Raw genomic sequence first — 19,625 nt, forward strand, 5'->3', positions numbered from 1 at the left:
GACAAGTTGAATCTATTTTAAATCTAAAAATTAGTTTGTTTATGAATTTGATTTATAATTAATAAAAAAAATTATAAAACGATAAACTAGGTCAGAAGAAATCAAGATGAAATATAGTATAGGATTTTAGAGTCTACTTAATAAGTTTACGTTTAGAAACGAATAATCAATTAACCAGATCTCTTTTTATAACTCAAAATCTAATATAATGAACTATTTGAATTCCGAGTTTTTCAAGAAAAATCGTTTCATAATCCTAAAATCTAACCAACATCTAAAGATTATGATCTCTTAACTATTATTCATCAACTAATAAGCATACTCCATAAAAAAAATTAACATAAGCATGATAGGTCAACCATGAAGCATGAATAATGAAAAGAAAAACAAATCCATATAGAGAAACAATTAATAAACATTTTAGCACATTCAAAAGATCTAATTAATTAAAACATGTCTCAAAATAGTCAATTATGGGTTTCATCCACTACCTAGATAATGAAATTAGCTACACGTTAAATCTAAAATTTTTTTTATTACTAATACAAAATAAATGGAAATACAAGAGAGAAATGAAAGAAAAATCACCATGGTGATCTGATGTGGAATGAAAATTTCACATTTAGGTCACTTAACTTGGATGAGTTTGTTAGTTTCGGGTTTTGTTTCTAATAATTTGTGTTTTTCTTGTTAGGTAGCTTATTTGGAGTTAGGCGTTTGATTCAGAAAAAAATGAGCAAATCATCACATTTTCATCTCATGTAGCGAAGATCGAAGTAAAATCGCACGAAGGGTATTTCGGTCATGTTTTTAAAAATTCATAAGTCAAATGACAAGTGGAGTGAATGTTGAACCCGACGACGAAAACCGAAATCTAATCAGAGTTCAGATATGAAGCTATGTAAGAAAGAAATCAAGGGGCATTTCGGTATTTGCTAGAAATTAGAGGGTGTAGAGAAAAAGATAAGGCATGTAAATGAAAATCAAAACCAAGCCCAAAACCTACAAGTCCCAAAAGAAAGAATGAACAAATTGAGAAGTTTATGTGCACCCCCTTTTATATGTCTTAGGTTTTGATTAAAAGAAAAAAAAAAGGAAGGGGGGACGGGGGTGGGAGTCTGGTTTTTGAAAACGAAAGGGATTTGAGAGGTCGGTCATAGTTGGCGCATCAGAACTCTCGGGACGACCTAGAGCAGCTCGAGCTCGGGATTCCATCATCAGAGCACGGGACATCTTCATCTGGCATGGGATCAAGAGCAACAACACGGGACGGGTCTTAGTTTGCACGCGATAGCTCACGAAAGTTGAAGCGTGAACCGGGAGAAAGCTTGGAGTGGCCGGATTTGGAGGTCTTCGTATCTTGGTCGGACTTGTCAACGGTTTTCCGGTCGTTTTCTTGGCCAGAAACCTTAGGGATTTTATTTCCTATTTCACTACCTTGATTCCCTTGTTGTTTAATTTTGTTTTGAGTTGAAAAATCTTAAAAAGAGAAAGCTTGAAGCTTTAATGGTGGATTGTTCTTGAGAGGAAGAAGATGATGGTGATTGTTAACGGAAACCTTGAGTTTGCGGAGGAGACACCTATTTGCACTATTAAGGGGAAACCAGAACTTCACTAAAGGGAGATCAGTTGACCTAAACACATTTATTTTCTGATGATCCTAGCCTCGCACCTCATCGGAAAAGGGGGATTTTCACCTTCACTCATGTTTTTCTTTATCTTCTTCTCGTTTGCTAATTTTTTCACCATGTCTAGCTAACTTTTGTATTTGGAAACTTTTCAAGCATGATTTGATATGTAATGAATTACTTATTATTTGTTTAAATGTTAACACAATTAACTTCGTCTAATTTTTAACTTGGAAGTCTTGCTCTTAATCGTCTATTGACATGTAATTGATAGTGCGTACTTAGTTTGATAATCGATATTTTAGTTACTTTTGATCGATTATACTTAGATTGACGCGTAATACTTAGGAGTATCTTATTAATTCGTTGTCAACTTATTTGATAGTGTGTGGTCAATTTGATAGTCGATGCTTGGTAACTTTTGATCGGTTATGTTTAGTTTGACAAATTATGCTTAGGATTGTCAATGTAAGTGGGTGAATTTAATTAAATTTTCATGCTAATAGATAATGAATTTTTGAGTTTTAGGTCCAAAAATAGACGGGGTAATTAGTCATACATCCACTCCTAAATTAATAAATAATATAAAACCAAAATAAACAGAAAATAGAAAATAAGTCAAAAAATTTACTATATTTTGGGCCCCATGCATCAAGCCATTTATTTCCTCTCATTCTTACCCTTTCATAAATATATATTTAACCGTGGATAAACCAAAGGTTTCTAATGGTTGAGTTAATACATTTATTCTTTCCATAAATTTTAAGAGAAATATTTATTGTGGATATTTATTGTAAATATTTATTTCCAAAACTTATATTTGTCTAAAGTAACATACCAAAACAATCGTGATTTACCTAAATGAGTTCATCTCTCTCTCTCTCTCCAACTTTATGTTCTTCAAACTGGAAGAAATTGTGGATTTGTGATTGGTTTTTTTTATCTCTACATCGATATTTCCATCTCTAAAACATATTTTTTCTTGGAGATCATTAAGAAAATTGTATATATGTCGACTAAACTTTGAATCTTGTTGAAAATTATTTTATTACAACAACAAACTTAAAATGTAACACTTTTTCGTACACAGTGAATTTTGAAATTTCTATCACTATAATCTTGTTCTCATAAAAAATATAAACTAAAATTGTTGTTGCTACATTTTCAGTATTTTACTAGTATTTTCTTGATTCTATTGACATCTGTTATGAATATGTTAGAAGTAGGTTAATAATCATTTTATTATTTCGCTGGCATCTTATTGATTTTGATAACATTCTTATATAAAATAAAATTCTCAAATTTTTTCTAGCATTTTATTTATTTTAAAAATTCAATAATATACTTTTTTTGTTGAAAGAATTCAATAATATACTTACAAAAATAAATTCTTCTGAAATTAAGATTGCATTTCTCTAGCATCTTATTGATTCTAAAAACATTCTAAAAAATTTATTTAAGAAGGACCATTTTTTTTCTCTAGAATTTCTTTGATTCTTCTGCAATAATTATATTTTTCTAGCATCTTATTGATTCTAACAAAATTTGTCTGAAATTATATTATGTTAACCAAATTTTTTATATTTCTCTAGCATTTTACTGATTCTCCTCCACATGTCGTAAATTATGTTTAGCTAGCATTTCATTGATTCTCCTGCAATACTTATATTTCTCTAACATCTTATTTATTCTGACACAATTCTCCAGAAATTATATTATGTTAACCAAATCTGTATAAAAAAGGTATAAATAAAAGCTTGGTCATTACGATAAACGAAAAAGGAAACTTTTGCCGTGGAAAGGATTTTTTTTTATAATAATTTAGTAAATATTTAATTTGGGTTTTCTTTTAAACTTAGGATAGGTTAGGTAGTAATAAAAAATCAAAGGTTAGACATGTAATTTACTCTAAGTGGATTTATTTTCTATTTCAGATTATCTTTGGGCTCTAGACCCATTGATCATTCGATTTTGGACTTAAAACCCATTCTCCCACACTTCTCCCAAGTCACTCTCACCTCTCATTTAGATTCTCCAGTTAGTTTAACTTTATTTCTTTATTTCTTAATAATATATTCAAAAACCTCCTATTGATATTGTTAGAAGTGACTCGAATATGGATTGGTATCGAACCCGGTTAAACCTACCGAAGCTTGGACATATTAGCGGAGCTGATTACTGAGAGAGCTGGTATGCAAAGCAGTGCTCTGAGGCAAAGCTGGACTCCGAGACAGAGCTGGAATGCGAAGCTAGGCTTATGTCGGTGATTAGTGTTTATTCGTGTATAATGTCGGTTGTAAAGAGAGAGTCGGTGAGGCGGTGGGATTAGGGTTTAGTGGCTATATAAACTAAATCCTAAGGAGATATCAGTAAGACACAATCTCACGAATCTTTTGTGTAAACTTGTTTGCTTATCATAGTGGAAATCATCGCGCCGTTGTCGCCGTGGAGTAGGTCTCACCAACCGAACCACGTAAATCTCTCTGTTATGTTCTTGATTGTTCTTTACTATTCTTATTGCTTGTCTTGGATTACTCGTATTGTTTACATTAACCCCGATTGGGGCATAACAAACTGGGATCAGAGCCCTGGTTTTGAGGTTTCTATGATGGCGAAATACGAGATAGATTAGTTCGATGGAAGTAACGATTTTAATCTTTGGAAGATTAAGATGCGAGCAGTATTAGTTCAATAGGGTCTGTTGAAGACGTTGAATGGGAAGGCTGCACTCGCTGAATCACTTTCAGAAGTAGAGAAGGAAGATCTCATGGTCAGATTCTACTCTGTTTGAGCAATAAGGTCTCGCGGGAAGTAGCGACGGAAACTACAGCCGATGGGCTATGGAGTAAGCTGGAGACAAGGTATATGACGAAATCTCTAACTAATCGTTTGTATCTAAAGAAGAAATTATTTAGTTTACAGATGTTAGAAGGGGAATCGTTGAAAAACCATATGGATGAACTCAACCGAGGATTCTTAGATTTGGCAAACATAGATGTCAAATTCGAAGAAGAAGATAACGCAGTACTATTGCTTGCATCCCTGCCACCATCATATGAAAGCTTTGTTGATTGTTTTATGCCTGGAAAAACAACTACAACCTTTGAGGATGTTAAAGCAACATTGAATTCGAAGGAGTTGAGACGGAGGTCAATGGAAGAAAGCAGCTCAGGTGATGGTTTGGTGGTAAGGGGAAGGTCGCAGCATGTGGTCGATGGGAAGGGTCGTTCTCGGCCTAAATCGAAACCTAAAAAGTACAGATGCTTTAACTATAAGGAGTGGAATTTCGAAAGGAATTGTCCTGAGCTTAGGAAGAAGCCAGCAGAGGGAGCAGTCATCGAAGCAGATGATGGTAATGTCTTGGAAATCATTGAAGAATGTGATGAAGCTATGCTTCTGGCGATCAATGCCTACTTCAATGAAGATAGGTGGATTTTGGATACTGGTTGTACATTCCATGTATGTCCTCAAAAGGAATGGTTTTCCACTTACATAGTCATTAATGGTGGTAAGGTGCTAATGGGAAATGACGCTCCTTGTAAGGTGGTTGGAATTGGTACTGTTCAGATCAAGATGCACGATGGTGTTGTGAGGACTATAACAGACATTAGACATGTTCCAGATTTGAAGAGGAATCTAATCTCTTTGAGAACTCAAGATGATAACGGTTGCAAATATGTTGGTGAAGGTGGTGTTCTTCGGGTTTCTAAGGGGAGTCTTACAGTTATGAAGGGGTTGAAAAGGAATGGTCTATATGTGCTACAGGGTAACACAGTCACCAGATCTGTAGCGATATCATTATCAAACAAGTAAGTTGAGACTACCAAGCTATGGCATATGCGGTTAGAGCATATGAGTGAAAGGGGGATGGCTATACTGAGCAAGCAGGGTTTACTCTGTGGGCATAAGGTTAGAAAATTAGAATTCTGTGAACATTGCGTCTTCGGGAAGCACTGTCGGGTAAAGTTCAGTACAACGGTTCATAATACCAAAGGAACTCTGGATTACATCCATTCAGATCTTTGGGGTCCCTCTCAGGTCAGCTCACATAGTGGGTGTAGATACATGTTAACCTTGATAGATGATTTTTCCAGGAAAGTATGGGTCTACATACTGAAACGCAAAGATGAGGCATTCGTCAAGTTCAAGGAGTGGAAGACCTTGATCGAGAAGCAGACTGGAAAATCGATCAAACGCTTAAGGACTGACAATGGCATGAAATTTTGCGGAAACGAGTTTAATAGGTTTTGTGTAGACGAAGGGATAGTGAGACACCATACGGTCAGAAAGACCCCACGACAGAATGGGATGGCGGAACGTATGAACAGAACTCTATTGGAACGAGCTCGTTGTATGCTTTCCAATGCAGGGCTGCCGGAGGTGTTCTGGGCTGAAGCAGTGAACACGGCAGCGTATCTGGTAAATATTTCACCCTGTACATCTATTGAGTGTAAAACTCCTAATGAGGTATGGTCTAGTTATCCTGCTAATTATGAGAACTTGAGGATCTTTGGTTGTTCGGCTTATGCACATGTTAAAGAAGGTAAAATTGATCCGAGGGCTAAGAAATGTGTATTTCTTGGGTATGAGCCTGGAGTTAAGGGTTATCGGTTGTGGAATCCGGATGGAAAATCGAAGAAGTTTCTCATAAATAGAGATGTTACTTTTGATGAGCTAGCCATGGTACCTCAGAAGGTAACGCCTGTAGATGCTCGGGAGGGTGTTGGTAAACAGGTGGAGCAGGAAGATCATGGAGAGTAGGTGGAGTTTGAGACAGACACTCCGGAAGAGGTTCGGCCTCAGGTAGATGAGCAAGCTGAGGAAGCTGAACCAAAGCTGGTTCAGTACAATGTTGCGAGGAACAGGGGAAGGAGAGACATCCAGGCACCGGAAAGGTATGGGATGGCAGATATGGTTGCATTTGCACTTAGTGTGGGAGAAAGCATAGATGGAGGTGAGCCATGCACCTATGAAGAACCTATGAGGAGAGATGATTCACGGCAGTGGTCTCTTGCCATGAATGAAGAGATTGAGTCTCTTCGGAAGAACCAGGTCTGAGAATTAGCCGAGCTGCCTAAGGGTCAGAAGATTGTTGGTAGCAAATGAGTTTTCAAGAAGAAGGAAGGAATCCCAGGGGTGGAAGATGCACGTTACAAAGCACGGTTAGTAGCTAAGGGGTTTACACAACGAGAAGGGATAGACTTCAATGAATTATTTTCTCCTGTTGTTAAACATAGCTCTATTAGAGTGATACTTGCTATGTTGCTTTGTATGATATGGAATTGGAGCAGCTTGATGTTAAGATTGCGTTCTTACATGTAGAGCTGGAGGAAAAAATCTATATGCGTCAGTGATGCACCCGAAAAGGTTTCTCACCGAAGCGGAGGTATCAAGTAGTAATCCGGCAAAGCCGGGATCGATCCAAGGATAGGAAGGTGATTCGGATAACGAAGGGTCTTATCCACCGGTCTAGGTATCAATAACAAACTTAGACTAAAAAGGAAAGGAACAAGGATAAATGGGGGTTTTGATACGAATAAGTAATAAGAGAAGAAACAAGTAAAACTACACTAAATAATCTAAATTAAACGGGCGAGAGAGATTCGAGAGAAGTGTCGGAGGAACAAGAGTTGGGAAGCAACAAATAGGTGAGAGAGGTGTCGAAGTCCGGGAACCATAATGATAAACCTACAACTACGTATGATCCAATCTAATGTGGCGAAGTATAATCGATGTTCGACTCCTAAAGTAGATGTCTCTAAGTACTACGTATATCCGGAGATCATACTTAGTCAAACAAACATCATAATCGGTTAAACCCGAGTCATCGAGGGTGTTGTCTAGTCTCCTAACTATGTGAAGTGCATGACAAGACACATGAAATTATGACTTAAACTACAATCGATATCGAATACTTCGTTTCGTCTATTAACTATGCGAAGTGCTTGACAAGACACATGAAAATACGATCGAAACGATAATCGAATCAAATGAACATCAATTTATAATCAAAACATTAACTCATATCAAACATAATCACAAATTCATCATATTTCATCCCATATAATCGACACACTTGATTTAGCTAACATAGTTAATAAGTAATAAATGAAAAGAAGATGATGAGAAATCCCCCCAGGTATGTTTGCTGAAGAAGTCTTTAATGGTCTGAAACAGTCTCCTAGGCAGTGGTATAAGCTTTTTGACACGTTTATGGTTAGAAACGGCTATGATAGAAACAGGTATGATAGTTGTATGTACCACAGGAAACTATCGGATGGTTCTTATGTGTATCTACTCCTGTATGTGGATGACATGCTGATAGCTTGCAAGGATATGTCGGAAATCCACATGTTAAAGGATCAGTTAAAGGGTGAGTTTGAGATGAAAGACTTGGGTGCCTCAAGGAAGATATTGGGTATGGAGATACGAAAAGACAGATTTGCTGGGAAACTGTTCTCGTCTCTGAAAATGTACATCGAGAAGGTGTTGGAAAGTTTTGGTATGACCGAGGCAAAACCTGTCAGTACTCCATTGGCAGCACACTTCAAGCTTTCGGGGGAACTGTCACCGACAACTGATGATGAGAAGGAGTACATGTCTCGGGTGCCTTATGCAAATGGAGTAAGTAGCATTATGTATGATATGGTGTGCACAAGGCCTGATATTTCACTTGATGTTAGTGTAGTAAGAAGATACATGGGCAGACCTGGGAAAGGTCATTGGAAGGCTGTGAAAATGATATTGCGGTATCTGGGAGGAACTACGGAGCTTGGTTTGGTTTACGACAGAAGGGCTGACACTTCTGGTTCGGTAGTTGGATTTTTAGATTCGGATTTTTCGGGGGATCTTGATAGGAAGAGGTCGCTGGCGGGCTATACGTTCACACTCTGCGGGAGTGCAATTAGTTGGAGAGCAGTGCTGAAATCGAAGGTAGCACTGTCTACAATAGTAGCTGAGTACATGGCAGCAACAGAGGCGGTGAAGGAGGCAATATGGCTGAGTGGTTTAGTTCAGGATTTGGGCCTGAAGCAGGAGGTGACAGAGGTCTACTGCGACAACCAGAGTGCTATTCATTTGACTAAAAATCAAATGTATCACGAGAAAACTAAACACATTGACGTCAGATATCACTTCTTCAAGGACGTGATTGAACAAGGGAAGATCACGATGAAGAAGGTTTCTACGACAGGGAATCCAGTGTATATGCTGACCAAGGCAGTTACAACTTTCAAGTTTAAGCATTGCTTAGACTTGATTGGGATTTCCAAATGTTAGCCCCACCAGGGCTGGAGCGACGATGGCTCAGAGGCGCTGAGCTATGATGGTGGCAAATCTAAGTCAAGAGGAGCATATTCAAGTCAAGGTTGAGAATTGTTAGATTTGACTCGAATATGGATTGGTATCGAACCCGGTTAAACCTACCGAAGCTTGGACCCATTAGCGGAGCTGATTACTGAGACAGAGCTGGTATGCGAAGCAGTGCTCTGAGGCAAAGCTGGACTCCGAGACAGAGCTGGAATGCGAAGCTAGGCTTATGTCGGTGATTAGTGTTTATTCGTGTATAATGTCGGTTGTAAAGAGAGAGTCGGTGAGGCGGTGGGATTAGGGTTTAGTGGCTATATAATCTAAACACTAAGGAGATATCAGTAAGACACAATCTCACGAATCTCTTGTGTAAACTTGTTTGCTTATCATAGTGGAAATCATCGCGCCGTTGTCGCCGTGGAGTAGGTCTCACCAACCGAACCACGTAAATCTCTTTGCTCTATTCTTGATTGTTCTTTACTATTCCTATTGCTTGTCTTGGATTACTCGTATTGTTCACATTCACCCCGATTAGGCATAACAGATATCTCTCTGTTTAAGTCTAAGTTAGTTAGTGATACTAGACCGGTGGCCTAGACTCTTCTGATATCCGAATTACCTTCCTATCTATGTGGATTGACCCCGGTCTTACCGGGTTTATTACTTGACGCCCATATATTTGCGGGTGCACCCTTTATGGCACATCATGATCCAATCCAAAACCTAATGTTGCTCCAAATAATATCCAATACTTACTCTAAAGGTGCTCTGGAACAATTTCGAGACAAGTGATAGCACTTTCAGTAGCTTGAAAAGATGTGAGAAAAAAAATCTAGAAAAGAAATTGAGATAGAGAATAAATTAGATTGGTAAACGAAGAAATTAGATGAGAGAAGATTAGAGAGGGAAAATAGATATTTCTAGAAGATGGAAATAAATAAGAATGAGAGGATTTTAAGTTTGCGGTTAGAAATTAGAAAGGAAAGGGGAGAGAGAGGGACAAGGTGTGGCTCAAAATTAGGATAAAAAAGGGAGCCTTTGAGAGGGAGTCCAACCATTAGTGGGAAAAAAAGGAGAGAGAGAGAGGAATGCATTGTTAGAGTTAGGGGAAGAAAGGGGAAAAAACTTTTAGAAGCATTAAATGCTATTAAATAGGGTGATGGCGACAAGATTTAGGGTTTTTGGTTCAAATTCGCGGGCTAATGTGTACCCAGGAGCACGGCCCGATGTTGCGGCATCAAGAGCGGTCGTCAAATTTAAGAATCATGGAGTTGGATGCTTCGGATGTTGGGAACCATGGAAGTATGTCAAGATGCGATGCAGTGCATCAGGGCTTTAAACACGGACTCCCGCGTATCGTGGCTGCTCGAAACAAATAACAACACAGACTTAAGGTCGTTAGATCTTAGAGTGCGAGGTAACGAGTGATCTGGATCGATACACGAGCTTTCGCCTTATGGAAGCTATGTTGCAGTGCTCCACAAGGCATAACGCGTTTAGAGATACTATTGCTCCACGTCGCTTAGGCGAATCCTGCTTGGCTAATTCCGTGCCAAAAACTGTATCGAATTATCCTGCATCTTCTTCCATGTAACTTTCTCGTCCGGAAGCCGATTTGACTTTCGTTTCCGCCTCCGAGTTCGTCTTTGACTCTACTTTTCATCCACATACTGATTTTGTCCAAATTTACCAGAATATGTTTGGCACCAAATGACTAAATGGCCCTCATGTGTCTTTCTTCTATTTTTATCCGTTTTTCGCACTGAACTCCGTAAAAGATACCTGATCAAGCAAAACAATCAATTTATATAATAAATCTTCAAAATGGACTAACTTGGCTAAGTTTAACAAACCAGGTGAGATTTTCCATGTCGCATTAGAGGTCTTTCTACTACAGGACAATGTGGGAAATCGATGGATTACCTGGTTGTTTTGAATCTAAGAGGAAATTCGGCGACGTTAGAACCACAAAATTGCGAAGAGGGTCAGGTTAAAAACAAATGTTTTGGAGATGTTGGAGTTAGAGATCAAGTAATTGAATCAAGGGGTAATAAGGAGGAAATTAGGGGTGTGAATGTGAGTAATTTTATGAAAGTAATTGAAGAAGTTGTTGAAGAAGAAGAAGAAACAATAACAATGAAGGATCACCTATATAAAAATTTCTAAATCAAAAACCTTCCTTGTAACGCTATTGGAGGAAGTTTAAACTTTAAAGAGAGAGAAAATTGAAGAAATGAGATTGTGTATTTCAAAGTGCACGCTGACACATGCAAGGTATTTGTGGAAGACAAATATTGACTTTAACAATTTGTAGATGGAGTTATAATAAGAGGACCAATTTTGAATTTACGAAAAATAGGGGACCAAAAAAGATGCTGGTAATCAAATAGGGGGCCAAAAAGGAAATAACCTACCAAGGGTGTAATTAGGGAAGTTTTATAGGTGCCTCTCTTAAGTGTTATAGGCGCTTTCTTCCCTCACAAATTTGTCTTGTGGGAGGCGCCTATAACATTACAGGAACGACTTTAAAACTTTCCAATTTATTATAATATGTATGTATAATCTATCTATTATATAAAACGCAATATTTTTTGCTGACTGGGACAAACCGAAAGACAAATCCGGTCGTCCGTTATGTTTTTCCTCAAGTCTTAGCCATCAGATTTGTTACCTACCTCGAAAAAATAAAATTTGATCACCCTCTCAAATCAAGAAAGTAAACAAAAGGTTCAATATGGACCATTAGATATGGTAAACCTTCATCAACCTTTACATCTCTTTTATAATCCATCAAACTCTCATTAGTTGTAGTTATTCTTCATGTAACCTCTAATCAAATTTAAAGTGGTTTTATTGCTAATGCATGACCAGTCCTTTTGAGTTGAACGGTTGGCTTCATCTCCTTCACTACATTGTGGTCATTAAACCCTTTCCTCTTACCAATCCATCCAATCCACACATAAAATAGCAGTTACAATTCTATGCATCCATGTTTCTTGAAATCTTAAATCGACCATGAAGATAGCAGTTACAAGATTCTTAAAATTCATCAATTCATTGGTTAAGATCTCTATCCCTCTATATTCACTGACTTCTCCTTCTACATTCTTAAAATCCTCAATCTTTCAGCTACAATCTCTGGGAACACAAGAAATCAAGATTTCATTGATGCTTGGAAGAAAGTAGTTCCAAATCATTAACCACGGAAGGCTTCATTATCTTTCGTACCAGACTTACTATAAATTTTTTCTTGCCTTCCCACTCTAATCTCTCATTCAAGTAGGTCAGTCGTTTTTCTTTTGTTTGACTGTGCAAATTAGTTTCTTCATTCTTATAATTTTATTGGTTTGTTCATTTGATATGTTGTTGAATTGATTTTGGTTATATTTGGGTAATTAATTTGCTTCACAAAATGACTTCCACTTAATTATTTTGTTACATTGTTGACGAAGAAAGTAAGGTGTGATTTATTATTCGCCTATGTCAATTCTATTACATTGTTGAGGGGTATATACAAGTATATAAAAACGAATATAAGTTGTTTGATTAAATGTGAAATTAAACTGACTCCATGGAAGGTATATGTTTCTTTATGGTTTAGCTGAAAATGACATCTATTTCAAACATCCTTAATTCTTAGGTAATGAAAATGGGATATTGAATTAGAAGAAAAAAATGGTTAATGGGCATTTCTCTGAGGGGATGAATCGATAACATGTTAGGGAATTCACTTGAAAGATTCGACAGAAGAAAATAAGTGCAATTCTTGAGGAGAATGGTGCACCAAAAGTCATATTATGAAGAATATTAGTATCTCAGAAGAAAAACTTCATCTTCATTATCTATATCTTTCTAGGTAATTTCTAACATTCTCTAACTTTGTCTTCTTAATATTTAGCATCTCTAATTAAATTGGATTTTTTGTTGCCTTATTAACGATGAATTTCCCTAATTTGATTATGAATTTGATCTACTACTGATTATAAACATTTTGGTCTAGGCATCAAAAAGCATAAATGCAAGTAGCTCTCTCTGAAACCACTTTATTTCTCTATTAACATGTTGGTTTGGTTCCAAATTTTGGAGTTTGATATGAGGTTTAAAATGTTAACTATAGAAGCTTTGAACAATGGAAGTTCCTAAGATGATAAGAATAAAAATCCATGCCTATAAAGAATTGGGGCCTTATTGGTGAATGAGAACTTTACCCTTCCAAGCATGCTCTTATTATTTCATCAAAAAAAAGTATGCTCTTATTCATTTCTCCATTTTTTTCTTACTTTCATGTGGTTTATATTAGTGTAATAAGATGGGGATCACTTATTGTTATTCATTTCTCTTATTACTAGAATTGTATGTGTTTGAATTTTAATTCATGGAAACCTTTCTGTTTTTAATATATTTCTTTGATATGAATAAATTAGTTTTCCTTTTCTGGTATAATCTGTCAATCTTTCGGGCTATCAAGTGAAGATTAACGACTCGGCCATCACACGATACAACTCAACTATGTATACATATAGGTACTAATGTACGCAATTTATGTGTAACTTCTAGACATTCCAACCCTTCTCAAACTCGTAAATTCTTTCCAAATTTCATAAAGCTTTCAACTCGATTTATGTTAATGTTTTGAGGAGTTTACATCTCGAAATCTTCATACTTTAGCAGTTCGGTTTTCATGTTCTCTTTTTTAATCTACACTCTATTTTGTCAAATTGCTATGAAGTTGTAGAACTATTTCACCTTCAAAATTTGAGTGATAAGAATGTCCGACGAGGGTTGTTTTCGGATATCAATTATGTTTTCTTAAGTATTTACCATGACATTTAGGTTAGACGAGGGTTGGAATCAAATTGCTAGGTGAGCGTATGGATCTAACTACATTAAGACACCAAGTGTACAGGTTCACACTAATTTCCGCCTGAGAATGATATATTTTTCGAACCATCTTTATTCACAGGAGCTCTCCCTTGAATACAAACTTTTTCTTCCAATGCAGAAGGTTAATTCCCTCGGACCTATACATAGGGTTCACTTTGGGTTGCCAAATCATTTTGTGCAATTATCTATGTGGGATTTGTGTTTCTAACTATGTTTATGTGTTATTGTTTGGCTGGGTTTATAATCCTATTCTGATCTTGAATCCTCTTCCTTGCAGAAGGCGTAGAACTTTGAAGAAATTATTCAGAAGAAATTAGAGTATGAAGTTGAAATTAGAGACTCGGTGTTGAACCTACTGATGTCTTTATGTATTTTACTTCAAGTAAACTAATATGAGAGATCTTGGTTACGAGAAGTGCAAAGATGTGAGATGGTAACACTTCATCGATTGTTTACTACTTGTATAAACTAACATCCAACTGAGTTTTCTGCCAGTTTTTACAGGTGATGGATGTTTCTAATAATTGGCATTGTCGAAGAAGAAATGACCCGAAACAAGTTCGTGTATTTAGTTTTGATAGTATATAACTAAATTGATACTTCAATATCTCTTCATCTTTTTCTGTACGAGCAAACTCATTCTGTTTTTTTGCTTCAAACGTTCAAGCGTATATCCGATATTTTTAAGGTCTGAACGCGTAAAATATTGTAAGAAGCGTTCGTGGCGTAGCCACGGGTTATATCTAGTCTATATAAAAAAACAGGATGGTTTCATGCTGACTGGGACAAAATAAATGCAGTTGACTAGGATTAAGTAAATGCATTACAAACACATTGGTTGTAACTAAGACAAGCTGATTGGGAAAAAAATTGCCAACATGACACCTTGTGCTGACAAGGACAAACCCTATTAATCATGCAAGTCGTCTAGACACGCTTCTGAATCTTGACCCTCCATTATTTGATCCAAAGCTTGAGAAGAACCTAACTCTCCATCTTCTTTCATTAACACTTGCATGGCTCTTCAATTTCTTTGAGCGGTTTCTAGCTTCTTTAATTTCTTCATCTATCCCATATTATCTCTCTAGATAAACCTATTGTTTTTGTTCTCATCTTCTTCCTCATTTGTCTTTTAAGAGATCATTGTTCACTTGTGTTGAGTTTCATAATCATAATTTCTGATTTACCTATTGGAATTTTGACCTTTTTGTTAGAAGGTTTGATCTTTTGTAGATTGAAGGTACTTTTTTGTTTGATTTTCTTCAACTGGGTTTGGGATTATAATTTTTCTTCTCGATTAATCCAATAAAGGGTTTTCATCATTCTTCTTTCTTCCATCTCTTGGATTCTTCTGCTGAGATTTTGAAATCTCTAAGTCCAGATTATAAAATTTCTCAAAATGGGTAGTAGATTAGACAAAAATAATCCTTCTTTACCATATTTTTTCAAGGTAATTTGGATCTTCCCCTTTTCTTCTTAATCTATATTTTTTCTGAAATTCTATTTTTTTTTTCTTTTAAATTTTGAAGGAAGAATTGGACGTGGAAATTAAGAACTGAAGTTGGTCAAAATCGAAGAGCTTTAAGTCATACTATTAATATGACTTAAAGAGTACTATCATATCAGGGTAAATTTTTGAAACCCTTATGTCTAATTTACGCTAATTTTCGTTCCATGAATTTATATATCTTATTTTCTTTTCATCGAGGGCTTAACCTGAAACTTAGTTTTTCTTCAGGAAAAGGAATGCAATTTTTATTGCTGAAATTGCTAGCAAGAACTGACCTTCCTCTCAGGTACTTAATTTTGCTGAAATTATTATTTGTTGCAGGAATTTTGTGGCTGAAATTGCTAGCAAGAACCAACCTTGCTCTCAGGTACTTAGTTTTGCTGGAAACCCATACCAAATTCCATGTTTTCTGAACTAGATGTGAGGCAAATGGGTTTATTTTGCTTCATTTTCTTTGTTTTTGGGGTTTTTGATCTTAGTGAGATCCAAAGAGTATGTTTTAAATTGAGAAGAACCTTAGCTATATGAATAGTAGACCTCCATTCTAAAAAATCAGTACCTCTAGCCGCTCCCTCTACCCAAACGAAGCAATTAAGAAAAAAGGTTCTCACGGAAAACTCTTCATCGCTTATTTGAGTTAAAATTCTATCACTCTTGAAACCTACTCCGTTTAGAAATGATTTTCGCAGGTCAAATTTTGATATATAATTTTTCATGTATCTACTGTTAAGCGAGCTTGTTTCTCTATCGAGCATGATCTAGGTCGATTAGTTGACAAATTTATCCATCCAAGGACAAATGCTGGTATGTGGTATAAGTTGGTAACTTATTGTCATCTTCCTTGAATTCTTTCACTGTGCAAAGTGAATAAGTTGAAGTTATGGGTTCTTTGGTGATGACCATCTCTTTCAAAAAATATGTGTAGGTGATTTTATTTTATTGAATTCACTTGCAGTCCTTTAGCTTTTGGCAGGAGTTGAGGGAGATTATAATAAAAATGAATGTATTTGGTTTATACCAATTTGGTCAACTAAATAGTGTGTCTTCAGTTGTTTGTCAAGATTCAGAAAAAAATTCTCTGTTCTGATCTCCAATCACATGTTCATGTAGCATTTTATGTGCTCAAGGTGGATTTTTTTTTTTGTTGAAATAGATACTATTATTAATAAATAATACAGTTATTACAGTATTTGTCGATCAAAATACACGGAATATTAGTCCACTTCTTATTTCCATTCTTCTTTCTCGCCCATTTAGCTATCTTGTCTGCGAGCGCGTTGCAATCTCTATTAATATATTTGAAATGCACTTTCTCGAAAAATCGTCTGATTCTCCGTATTTTCTGGATATGTGACATCGATTGCCAGTGAATTGAGTGCTTCTGGTTGTTTAAGTGATTGATGATGTTGATATTGTCGCTTTCAATGATGATTGACTTTAGGTTTTGATCCTTTGCCCATTCAAGACCCTGTAAAATAGCCTTCACTTCACTTTCTTCACTGTTTCTAGCCCTGGTAGTTTTCACTTGTGCTTCGATGAATTTAGATTCTGTGTTGTGTGCAATCAAGCTGATTCCCACATTGGATATTACGTTCACAAAAGATGCATCAACATTAATTTTTATGAATTGTGGGGGCGGTGGTTGCCATTTATCTACAGTTTTTTTTTTTTTCTTTTTCTCTGTATTTTTATTGTTTCTCGGATATGATTTGATCATTTTAATAATTTTATTCAAGTCATTTATCTCATGTTGAAAACAGTGGTCAAATCTAATTTTCCATATAATCCATAGAATGTTCGCAAAGTGTATATCTTCCCTCGTGAAACCAAGGTTTGAATCGTTCTCCCAGGAGAAGATCCAATCCCTGATCGATGTAATATTCTCCGAAATAATATTAAAGTGAAACCAGATGTTCTTAGCAAGAGCACAGTGGAGAAGGGCATGCTCTATAGTTTCAACGTTAGTGCAGTTAGGACAAGTTATTTTGTTATCGATGTATTTGCCAATACGATCTCTAACCGCGAGAGATTTAATGCAGATTTTCCATATGAACATTTTAATGCGAGGAACAGTGGGAGAGCCCAGATGAACTTCCAATTATGAGATATAGTTTCTTGAGTACTGTTGTTGATGCTAAGGTGTTGGTACATGGATTTCACTGTGAATTTGCCCGAAGTACAAACAATCGGAGGCGGCCTACTTGGGAGAGATTTCCTAAGTGACCATTGATTAGTATTAAGAGTTTCTTAGTTTAATGCTTGAGAGGTTTTTGATCAATTTTTGTTTTTGACTGATGGTAAGACCAAGTGAACTAAAATATTCATTGAGATATGCTATCCAGTACCATTTTCCAAATAGAGACTGCAAAACTCAAGAAATTGTCTAGGGTAGATTCAAGATAAACAGAAACTCGGACCCGAGTTAGTTATTAACATAATGAGTTCTGTTTTTGTAGCGCCCCAAATCCCAAATCTCAAGCTAACCGCCTTGAAATCGAAGATTTGAGACCTTCAAATTAGATCCACGAGCAACACCTACCATGAGTGCACAATCAATACATGAAAAACAAAATAGCTGGGTTAAAACCCAACTGCAGTAGATTTCCTCAAACCTAAGTCTCGGGTAGGCAAGCTCAATCCCCAATCAAGGAAGCATTGCATTCGTATTCATTATTGACATTATCTGAAATTTAATGGTGAATACTAACATAATATATCAGATTTACCCAATCCCTCTCGAAACTAATAATTTATGTCCTTTGATTATTTATTAAGTTTTCCGGTTCTCGTATTTTAATCTAATACTAACCCTGATAATACAACGATCTTTCCTTTTTTTTTCAGCAGATAGAAAATATCATGCCTTTAACTAAGGTAAACCTTTATAGCCACAAACTTAACATGTACGTCGACAAACACATTATGTCGAAAAACACAATCATCAAACTCTCGTTCAGGTATCTCAGACCAATACACAACAAATATTGACTCTTATCAAGAATTACAAACAAGCTCACCAAACAATTCAAGTCAACAACACATGACAAGTCAGAAGGGATGATGCTCATAGTAGATCCTCACGTGGATCGCAATCTCAAACAAGCAAATAAAAATAATAATTAACAAACATAGACTCACCACTAGAAGGTATCTACCTAGGAGATACATTGCCTAAAGAACAGAAATCATGTGAATTATCTCAATAAATTCGTCCATCGGAGACTGTTCTGACACCTTGTACGAAAACAATCATAACTTCTCACTCGAAAATTGTATTAATGAACCGTTTGAACTACTAAAAAGTAGACAAACAGACCTTTCCAACCTTATAAGAATCACACTTAGATTCATTATATATCTATACCAGATTCAATTTTAATATAAACTGACGTGCAATAGACACTGTTCTAACACCTTGTATGAAAATTATCGTAACTCTTCATTCGGAACTTGTATTAACAAACCGTTTGAACTATTAGAAAGTAGACGAAGAGATCTTTCCAACCATATAAAAATCACACTTAGATTCGTTATACATCTACACCAGATTCAATTTTAATATAAACCGACGTGCAGTAGACACTGTTCTGACACATTGTACGAAAACTATCGTAACTCTTCACTCGGAACTCGGATTAACGAACCGTTTGAACTACTAGAAAGTAGACAAACAGAACTTTCCAAACATATAAGAATCACACCGTGATTCTTCATATATCAATACCAGATGTAAGTTGAATTTAGACCGAAATACTGTCATCTCTATATGTTTTATAAAATTCTAGATAAAACTAGTCTCTAAGCCACTTAATCGTTCTTTCATGTGATTAACAATACTATACCTATCATGGAATAAATTGAAAGAGCCTACAAAAAAATTAGGAGATAGAAAATCTACCTCTTTTCGCCTTAGATGACTTTAAGACCACAACCATGGCTTGTTCTCTCACTAGAGAACTCTATTTCCATCACTTTTCTTCTTTATTCCTCCTCCTTCACTAAGGAGCGGCTGCACCCTCTTTCTTTTCTATATGGTTTCCTCAAAAGTGAAGAGAAATAGGGTTTTTAAACCCACCAGTATTTCATCTAAACAAAACTGACCTAGGCTTTTATGATTTCCACCCAATTTGGGTATATCAAGAAAGTAGTGGTGTTACAATCTTCCACCCTAAAAAGAGGATTTCGTCCTCGAAATCAAACATACCACAATCACAAACAATATGCAATCAAGTGTAGCAAATGCTAGAACATAAATGTTATACAAGCACAAGAAATACAACACAACTGAAGTCAAC

The 19,625-nt window shown here is 36.1% G+C and overlaps 1 long non-coding RNA gene across 1 annotated transcript; it reads left to right on the forward strand.

The window, feature by feature from the left end:
* The first annotated feature begins 11,825 nt into the window (after nt 1-11,825).
* LOC147531548 (uncharacterized) lies at nt 11,826-14,350 on the forward strand. Its single transcript, XR_015228331.1, has 3 exons — nt 11,826-12,219; nt 12,577-12,792; nt 14,098-14,350. It is a non-coding gene; the product is annotated as an uncharacterized LOC147531548 (long non-coding RNA).
* The last annotated feature ends 5,275 nt before the right edge of the window (nt 14,351-19,625 follow it).

Source organism: Eschscholzia californica, unplaced genomic scaffold (genome assembly GCF_041429995.1).
Source record: "Eschscholzia californica isolate CP2 unplaced genomic scaffold, dmEscCali1.0.p SCAF_6, whole genome shotgun sequence".
NCBI classification, from domain to species: domain Eukaryota; kingdom Viridiplantae; phylum Streptophyta; class Magnoliopsida; order Ranunculales; family Papaveraceae; genus Eschscholzia; species Eschscholzia californica.